At 31.9% G+C, this 10,103-nt stretch overlaps 1 pseudogene; it reads left to right on the top strand.

Moving 5' to 3' along the window:
• Positions 1-2,914: 2,914 nt before the first annotated feature.
• Positions 2,915-3,388, top strand: LOC149567149 (mitogen-activated protein kinase kinase 7 pseudogene; annotated as a pseudogene).
• Positions 3,389-10,103: the final 6,715 nt, after the last annotated feature.

Below are 10,103 nucleotides of genomic sequence, written 5' to 3'. Positions count from 1 at the left end.
TGAGTGGAAAAATAAGGTAGTTACTAACCTAGAGTGTTCAAAAAGGGCTTTCGTTCATAATACTCCTCTTGCACCTAATTAAAGAACACCTTATCTTGCAGAAAGTAACATACCTCATGGCGACAAGAGAACCTTAAGCATTCTTGCCTAGCATTTTCCTTATGGTACCAATCCCACAAGTACTCACACTAAGTGAAGACAAGTACTAAGTCTACCAAGGTTTTTTGTCCTTGATAGCCTTGAGTTTATAGTGGGTTGGAATAGTCGGGTTTGCTTGTCCCCACTTGGGTCATTCCTCTTGATTGCTCAAGAGCAGACCCTTTAAAGGATTCTAAACTAAGATATATTGGATCCACTTCTTGAGAGTCAAGATTTCTAATTCACCACGAAGGTGAAGAGCATACTCTCTTATCCCAATTTTTTCCCCCAAACAAATTAAGAAGGTCAATTTATCCTCTTGCTTTTGGAATCTAAAGGTGGGTCAAGATTTTTGATTCACCACAATGGTGAACAACATACTTTCCTATCACCAAGAGATCCCAATTACAAGTTTTATGTGCCTAAGAAAGAGAAATAACTAGTAAAATTATTACACACAAAATAAGTAAATGGAAGTATGTGTTTGGTTTTTAAGCTTTTAGGCAGTCTTGTAAACAACTGTTAGTATCCTTTTTGCATTTGAAGCTTTGACATGCATTCTTTTAATGTAAGTATTCAAGAATTTAGGGCAAAAACCTACAAGAAAAACTATTAGTACAACATGAGTTAGTCCCAAAATAAGATAAAAATATTCAAATAGACCTCTGTTAGATTGTAAATGACCTAGAAAACTCAACAGATAGACAACAAGAAACTGAAAAATGATCAACCCAAACAATAAGCAATTTTAGGCTGGGTGACTTTTTGTGTTGGAAGGGTATCATACGATACTTTTTAGTATAGCTATACAATACTTTTTCCTAGTGCATTAGCTTTTCCTATAGCTATGTGATATAACTTACTATACTGGTTTGATATAGTTAAGTATGGGTGTGCAATACTTATCCTAGAAAAGTATCACCCAAAAATGCTGACAAATGTCATATGATACTGAAAAAATATTACTTGATACTTGCAACTGTAAAACGAAAAAGAGTAGACATAATGTAGAAAATGCAAGAAAAATATTGAAATTAGGAGAAAAACTAGTGTTCTACCCCATGGTGGGTGCAAAAAATGTACACTCAAAAAGTGTACTACTCTAAACCCTTCTATTCAAATGATCCCATGAATTAGAATACTTGAATGGTGGCTTAGAGCTCCCTATCCATGTAGTGCAAAGGGGTGTTTTGAGAAATAAATAGCTCTCAATTGAGCCTTTGAGACACAACCCTTGCTAGTAAACCAGGCAATAGGAGGTTCTTAAAACAAGAGCAAGAATGAAAATGTCCAAGAGAAATCTCAAATCATGTAATGCAGATATGAACTAATATAGAATGAGTTGCACAATACAACTAGATTAAGAAAATGAGAGTGTTACAAATCCATGCTAGTTAAACTAAGCGATCTAGATTATTACAAAAGAGAAGCTATACTATATGAATCTAAGTTAATAAAAAACAGTATGAGAGAATTAGACAAGAAAATAGAAGTTCTCCACAAGCTCTCAAGAAGATTGATCAATAAACATGTAGCATATCAATATCAAGAGTGTGGATCCTTTGAGAAGGGGGGAGCTCTTTCTTTTAAAGGTTTACAGATGGTGGAGATGAGGATTAAGGGATGTATGATCAACGGTGTGGGTTGACTTTTGGCATGATCCATATGCAAGAGACAATCAAACAATGAAAAGGAGTTGACCTTTTATGTGAGACAAAAAGCCTTTTCTTTTAATTTGTAAATAGAAAAAGGACTAAAGGTGATATTGCTCCTATAGCTGAATACTTTTGTTTGCACGCCTGATTTATTTGAACCTTGTGGTTCATGAAATATTCTCCTTTACAATCATATTAGTTCTAATTCATGCATTTCTTGTCATGATTCTACGTGACCAAGTGTAGAATAATAATAAGAAGAAAACACTTTGTGACTTAGATTGAGAATTTGTTAGAACGGTCAATTTAGTACATTTATATTTTTCTAAATTTCCTTCTATCTTATCCAGATGAAGGATTGCAGAGTGTGGTTTGAAATGTTGATGGAAAAAACTCGCACACAATCGAATTTAGAAATAAAAATTACATTATAAATAAATTATGGAAATCTAATATGATAAACGACCCATTTATCCAAGCGTAATGACTATAGGACCATTGTAATCCAATGGTCTAGATTGAGAATTCTGTTGGAATGGTCCATCCATAGATATAACGCTTGGAGGACCATTGTAATCCATTGATCTAAGAGAAAAAGTTTTAAAATACATTTTATAAGTCTTAAATTTTCTATTTTTGGATCTAAACTAAGGAGATACCAAAAAATTGTAATTATATTCTAGATAGGAAATTATCTTGTAAGTAATATAAATACTTCATTGTGGCTAAAAATTACTAATTATTGAGGTTCATCACATAACTTATTGTGGTTACCAACTTATGCCTTTGCTTATTCAATATGTTCAAAGATTTGATCCTTAAAGATTGATTATTGGGATGTGGTCCTCATTCATAAGTACACTTATTCATTTCCATTAAATTATCCAATATTTGAAAATAAAAACTAAAAAAATTGCTGAAACTATAAGAAAGCTTAGTTATTTTATTTATAATCTTGAAACATATCATACTTTCTATAAACAAGGTTGAACAATAAAAAATAATGGGGTAAATACAAAGATCAAGGGGAACATATAGAATACATATTGTCACAAAAAGATCAAAAACAATTTATTCTACACACACACACATAAGGGTAAAATAAATTATTTGAATTCAAAATGAAACCTAGAGACATCAAGCCTGCCAATTTGTTGGTCAAGTTGAATCCATTTCATGTCAAGATTGCAGACTTTGGGATGAGTGCAATTGTTTCAGAGATTGCATGCAATTCATCTAGTGCTGGAACATATGCTTATATGAGCCCCGAGAGATTCGACCCTCAGACCTATCAGAAAGGAGTTGGTTATGATGATGCTGATGATTATTATTATAAAGGTGATGTATGGAGTTTGGGAGTAACATTGATGGAATGTTACGTGGGTCATTTTCCATTTGTACAGCTGGAACAAGATAAGTCACTTGATTGGGCTACACTCTTGTGTGCTATTTGTTTGGAAGATGTGCCCACTTTGCCTCCCACTACTTCTTCACAGTTTCAAAGATTCAATGGATGTTGCCTGCAAAAGGATGTTCGCAATAGATGGACTACTTCTCAGCTCCTCACTCACCCATTTATCAGAGATCAAGATTGAGCTCTTTTCACATTGGCCCTTCTTTTTAAAGAATAGGGCAAAGGGAAAATTTGTAGAAAAAGAAAACATTCATGAATGACTTATCAAATAGTTGATCCCTTACCCATTTGTGAAAGATCACATAGGCCATTCTTTTGAAAAGAATAGGGCAAAGGGAGATTTGTATAAAAGAAAACATTCATGAAATGTTTATCAATGATTGAGTCAAAAATTCAAAGTGAAAATGAATTTGAGCTTGTCTATAAATTCCAAATGTATTATGTATATTTCTTTTTTCAAATTGTTTGTGTTGTTTGATTGAAGTTCTAAGGTAAACATAATTAATTTGAACTTGTGTATCACACTAAGCTTCATCTTTTTGCATTTCTTGATTTATTTTTCGAGGCTAAAAAATTAACAAGAATAATAAATTTTATATCTTTCCCTTTCTTGAACTTGTTCTGTTTGTGTATACAGTTTACTTCCTTAATTAACAAAACGATGTCATAGCCGATTAACATTTCACTAATAATTGTATTTATATTTTGTGAGGCTACTACCAGTAGTGCTAACTGCTATATCAAGTTACCAACGTAACTTTTTGATATATATATTTACGCATTTAAATATTTTGAAGTGTCAGATTCAGTAACATGTAAGACAAATTAAATATTTTAAAAGTCTAATTTTCTATGTATTTTAGTTTTTTCCCGCCTTTTTCTATTTTTTATGGAGACGAAGTGAGAGAGAGAAATTGAAAATGGAACTGTATTTTCTTTTTATCCATTCTTTCCTTCTTTTGTCCTCTATGCAGCGCGCTTCCTTATAATATTAATGGTTTTTTTTTTAAATAATAATAATCATAATGTTTATATTATGCAAGAATTTTTACGTGGGATGATGTTTTAAATGAAATAGAATAATTTACATAAATGAAAATGAATTGTTGTAAATATTTTATTATTATTATATATGGTGACGTTTTAAATTAAATGAAATAAAATAATTTAGATAAATGAAAATAAGTTGTGTTAAATGAATATTTTTTACTATTAATAAATTTTTAATTTAGTTTAATTTAATTATTTTTGATTGATTCAATAAGAAAAGAGTTTAGCTGAAGATTGAGTATGTTGAAACTTAGTTCAGCTGAAGATTCTTATCAGTGTGATGCTGGTCAATCAATCATTCTATACACAACATTCTGGACTTGACATGTGCGCATAGATCAAGACCCTGTCGATGGCCCATCACCATTGAAAGATGAAGAAAAGTTAGGAAGAAAGAAAGGTAAGCAAGTTACTAAAGTTGACAAGTGTAAGAAACTTGTTCTTGAAAAAAAAATTATTTTCAGAGGTGCTTGTTCCAAATGTGGTAAGGATGGACACCAAGCCTTTGAATGTCCTAATGTGAAAGTTGAAAAAAAAAACTTAGTAGTACAAGAAGAATAGAAAGTGGAATCTTCTAATGTTGATTTGGCTTCAACAAAAGTTGGAGAATCTCTTTTTATGAGGAGAATCATGTTTGCTAATCATGATGTTGAACCAGTACAAAGAAGATGAAATGTCCCCTTGCTGATTTTATATGATATTTAAAGCCTCTAATTATATTTTAAAATCAAACAACCAACATTTCAAAAGATCAACCAATTTCTCAATAAAACCCAAATTAGGTATGCCCGAAATAGTGCCAAAAACTTCATAGCTTCACATATTATTAATAAATCTGAAAGTAGAAACTTTTACAAAAAAATTCCAGCATAATGGCCTACAAAATGACACTTCTAGATCTATATAGAGTTTACATAACAGCTCCCAAATGGAGGACAAAAACAATGCTCATCGAGCTCCCGAAAATAACACAAAATAGCTCGAAAATACCACAAAACACTAATAATCTATTACAAAAGTATAACCATGACCCAATACCTATATTTAAATGTCTACAATACAATAGCAAACACAACTCTTATAATAAATGCACCTGAAAACTCACAAATTTGCGCTGTTCAGCACAAGGGTAAACTCTACATGAGCTTTCACATGGAATGGCCTCAAAATCCTATCCTTAGCCTCCCTAGAAACTTGCAAACTCCTGTCCTTGGGTCTCCTTCTCCACAGGTTTGGCAGCCTCTGAAGAACAACAAAGCAATGAGCAAAAATCAAGTTCTAGAATGAGCCCGAAATGCCTCCAAATCCCTTTAAAAGAGGGAATAACCCTAACTCATGACCAAGAGGGGTCAATAATACATATTTTAATAATAATTTTTATTTATTAGTCCATTGGTTTCCAAAGATTAGCCCCTTTTGTCGAAACTTCACTTTTTGAGCTAGCTTGCCTTAGCAAAAGTTATTATTTTTAATTATTTGAAAAGGGGACATGACAGAAGGAGCTTATTCTAAACTATTTGTAAGTATGGAGGTAAATGATATAAATTAATTATGGATGAAGGTAGTACTAATAATATTATTTCTAAAGAAATGGTTAGGAAACTTGGTTTGAAAATATTCAAACCTCCTACTCCTTGTGGTATCAGCTAGTTTCAAGATGATCATTGGGCGCAAGTTAGAGAACAATGTCTTGTTAATTTCAGTATTGGACCTTTTAAGGATGAAGTTTAATGTGATATAGTAGATATTATTTAATGTGATATAGTAGATATGAGTGCTTGTTATATTTTACTTGGAAGCGCTTGGCAATTTGATAAGGGAGTTATATGTGATTACAAAAAGAATACAATTACATTTGAAAATGATGGTAGGATATTTGTTTTGATTCCTTTAAATGATGAAGAAGTTATCAAAGAGAAGAACTTGATTATTTTTAGGACTTTTAGTTTGAAGACATTAGAAAATAGAGTTGATTTTCCTACTATTGACAAAAAGTTATCTGATCTTGAGATTATGAACATAAGTGGAACAAATAAAATTTCTATTTAGATGAAGGCATGCAATAAGAGTGATTCATTTGATAGTAGGAGTTATTGTAGAAGTAGTGTATTTGAGATTTATCATGATATAGTTGATTGTAGAAGTGAGTTTGGAGACACTTTTGTGTTGATTGATGAAGAAGATTTGTGGATTAAGAACGAGCACAGAGTTTATGTTTTGAATTCTTTCAGATGTTTATAATTCCTTATGGAACATTTTTTTGTCACCTTGGGTGTTTGATGCAGGAGCATCGTTAGGCTATTGGAAATCTTCCATCACCCATTTGTTGTTTTATTATTTTACGGTTACCTATCCGACAGTTTATATTGGCAAACTCTTGTTTTTTTGTTTCTAGATTCCATGGGCTTACCTTCATATGGTGAACATATCGTGGATCATTACCCTAAGTGTGCAAAATCATATACATGACATCTGGAAGTCATTATGCTTCATCTTCTTGGGTGTTATTTTCCTACATTGTTCTTCAAGCGATGCCTGGTATTTAATTTGGCATGGTTATATATGTTACAAATGTTTAGAATGGGTAAAAGCACAGATCTGTGTCACTATTTGTGATACCAAAAACCTGTTCTGGTCAAATCTCATTTCTCTATCAAAACTCAATTTTTTTCAAAAACTAAAAATACCCTTTTATAGATCTCAGACTCAATATCATCATTATTTAATTTTTTGAGTGTTTTGATTAGTTATAATATGTTACAATCTCAAAATATTATAAGTCGATATTTCAACAATTTAGAAGATGCTCCCTCAAAAAAGTAAAAAAAATAGTAAATTATATCAAAAAAAATAAAATATTATATTTATCTCTAGAGGAGAGAATCCTCTTCACGAATATGTAATTTTTTTTCAAGAAGGTATAGATTTGATAGGGAAGTTTTTACAGGAGGAAAAAAATGTTGGATTCAAATAAGGTCGAACTTGAGTACTTATAACAAAGAAAACATACATCAAAAATAATTATTTCTTTTTTTTGTTCACTAGCAATACATGTGATCTATAAGATATTTTCAAATCAGCACAAAAAAAGATGATCTGCATATACTTGTTTGATGAGAACTACACCTTATATTTTTTACAATTAAAAAAAGGGACTTCAAATTAAAATAAAATGAATAAAATCTTACTCAAAAAAATTATAAAAATTATAGGCATAAAATTCATCCAATTCTACACATTTCATCAGTTTACATCATCTTCATATTTTAAACACAAATACAATTTTTCTTGTCATTAATGTTGAACTTTCACATTCTGATATCACGTTTCTTTATAAAAGGTGACATAGGTTTGTGCTTTTACCTGAATAATTGAGAGGGGGTAGGGTGAATCAGTTACTAAAGGTCTTTAACTACCACTTGAACAATTAAACACAAACAGTCACTGTTCTGCTTGTCTTGTTGTTTCTTGGTCTCTATTGTAAAACTATCTTCAATATTTAAGTTAAATTGTATAATGAAAACATTATCAAATGTAAAACATATAAAGCAATCAACACACATTTGACTCTAGGATTTTACGTGGAAACCCAATTTGGGAAAAGCCACCAGCAACATGTCACTAATTTTCACTCTTTTAAAGTGAGCCATGTTAGGAGCTAATCTTGTTAGGAGCTAATTTCGTAATAGTAAGTAAAGTGATTGAGAATTCGCATCAACAAAAATTTCACCTTAAAATTCTACTTGAAATACAAGATATGCTCCTCTAGGACATATGTCAAAATGGAGTGCTCAGTTCTTCCTTAACCATTGGTGACTGCTTGCTTGCCTCCAATTTTGCCTCATCTCTAAGCTTACACTTTGCTTTAGCTTCATTATATTTCTATTCTTTTCCCATACCCAACTATTTCTTCCTCTTCTTATTCTTCCAACAACTTTTCCTATCATTCTTCTAGCTACTTGCCATTGAGTTTGCCTCTGCACTTGGCCTTGGCTTCATAGATTTTTGTGTTGGGAGTTTTGCCTCTTTTTTCCTTTTGTAGTGGTTTTTTGCTAGCAATGATTTTCAATTGAATCCACATAGGAGGCCAAAAGAGTTCTTGAGAAGCAATGGAAACAGTTTTTGAGAAGTGGGGGAAAAGAGTTCGACAAAAGTCACAAAGTATCTACTAAAGGTATAACATTTGAAAGAAAGAAAACATAAAGAAAAAAGTAAAAATTAACAAATTTTTTTTGAAACTCACATATTTTACATTGACCATCCTCCTTTCTACATTGTTCTGCAGTGTCTTAAGTAACCAAAACACCCTCAATTCAAAAAAAATATAGAGTTACCTTTTTGCTAGATTTTTGCAAATCTTAAAATTTACCATTTTTGGTAACCTTCAATTTTAACTCCTAGTAAGCTGAAAATAAAACTAGACTTTCTATAAAATATGACAACTAGGCCTACCAACTTGACCTACCAACTAATATTCAAATTTGGGAATACTAATTCGAAGTTATTACAAAACAAAAACTCTAAAAAAGACACAAAGATTACACAAACATAGTTTTGGGGGTCTAAATGGATTTTCTGGGACTCAAACATTAAATTTTCTTGACATAATGGAGTTGAGCTGAATTTTCAAACCACCAAACTCCTCCTAACAAAGCCACTATAAAAAATTGAGGGAAAACCCAGGTTCGAGTGAAAAGTTATGACTCCTAGAAGTTGATGCATCATTCTACCCTTCATGAAAGAAACACAACTCTTGCAAATGACTGGTTGTGAATTGATGTAACTCTTTTGGATCTAACTACATCACTACCAACTCAGATAACCATGCAGTCTCTACTTTTGGTAACCCATCCCACTATATCAAGTATTTATTATGCTGGCCATGCCTTGTGGAAGTAGCTTGCTTGTCAAGAATTTCGGTAATCTTTTCCTTCTTCTTATTGGGAGGGTGGTGTTTCCAATCCACATCATATTCATCCTATGTCTCTCAAACATCTTCATGGAATGATTATAAATCATAAACATTACATACTAGAGAGATGTCAATATGTTCTAGTAAGCTAACCTCATAAGCATTATCATTGAGTTTTCTGATGAGTTTGCAAGGCCCAATATTTTATAGTTCAATTTATGGTATGTGCCTGTAGGAAACTGTTCATGCCTCAAGTAAACCAACACAAAATCACCTTCAAGAAATATTTGTTGTCTTCGACTAGCATCTGTAGCAATCTTGTAGCTTGCATTAGCCTCTTTTAATTTTTGTCTCACATCTTGTTGGAGTTGGTGAAGGTGTTAAAAAAAAGCTACTCCATCATCACTTATGTCTCCCAATGGAAGTGACAAAAGATCTAGAACATCTTGAGGGTTCCTACCATAGAAAATCTAAAAATGAGATTTTCTCATTGATATGTTAACATAAATATTGTAGGAAAATTCTACCTTTGGCAATGCGAAGTGTCATTGCTTGAGCTTCTCATGAACAATACATCATAATAAGTTTCCCAAGCTCTAATTCACTACCTCTATTTTCCCATTTGTTTGAGGATGATAGGCACTACTAAAATGTAACTTGGTTCCCAATTTCCTCTAGAGAGTCCTACAAAAATGAGTCAAGAACTTAGTATCTCTCTCAGATGTAATAATCCTTGGAAGACCATGTAAATAGAAAACTTCTGAGAAGAATAGTTTTGCTATCCTAGTTACATCATTAGTCTTTTTACATTCAATAAAATGAACCATTTTTGAAAATTGATCAACAACTACAAAAATAGAATCATTGCCTCGTTGAGTATGTGGAAGACCCAATACAAAATCCATACTTAAATCACTCCATGCTTTCGTGGGTA

The sequence above is a fragment of the Cupressus sempervirens genome, chromosome 3, assembly GCF_028749045.1.
Source record: "Cupressus sempervirens isolate cs-2001-9-10 chromosome 3, ASM2874904v1, whole genome shotgun sequence".
In the NCBI taxonomy this organism is placed as follows: Eukaryota; Viridiplantae; Streptophyta; class Pinopsida; order Cupressales; family Cupressaceae; genus Cupressus; species Cupressus sempervirens.
Note: the sequence above shows the minus strand (reverse complement) of the source record. Positions and strands in the feature narration are given on the sequence as shown.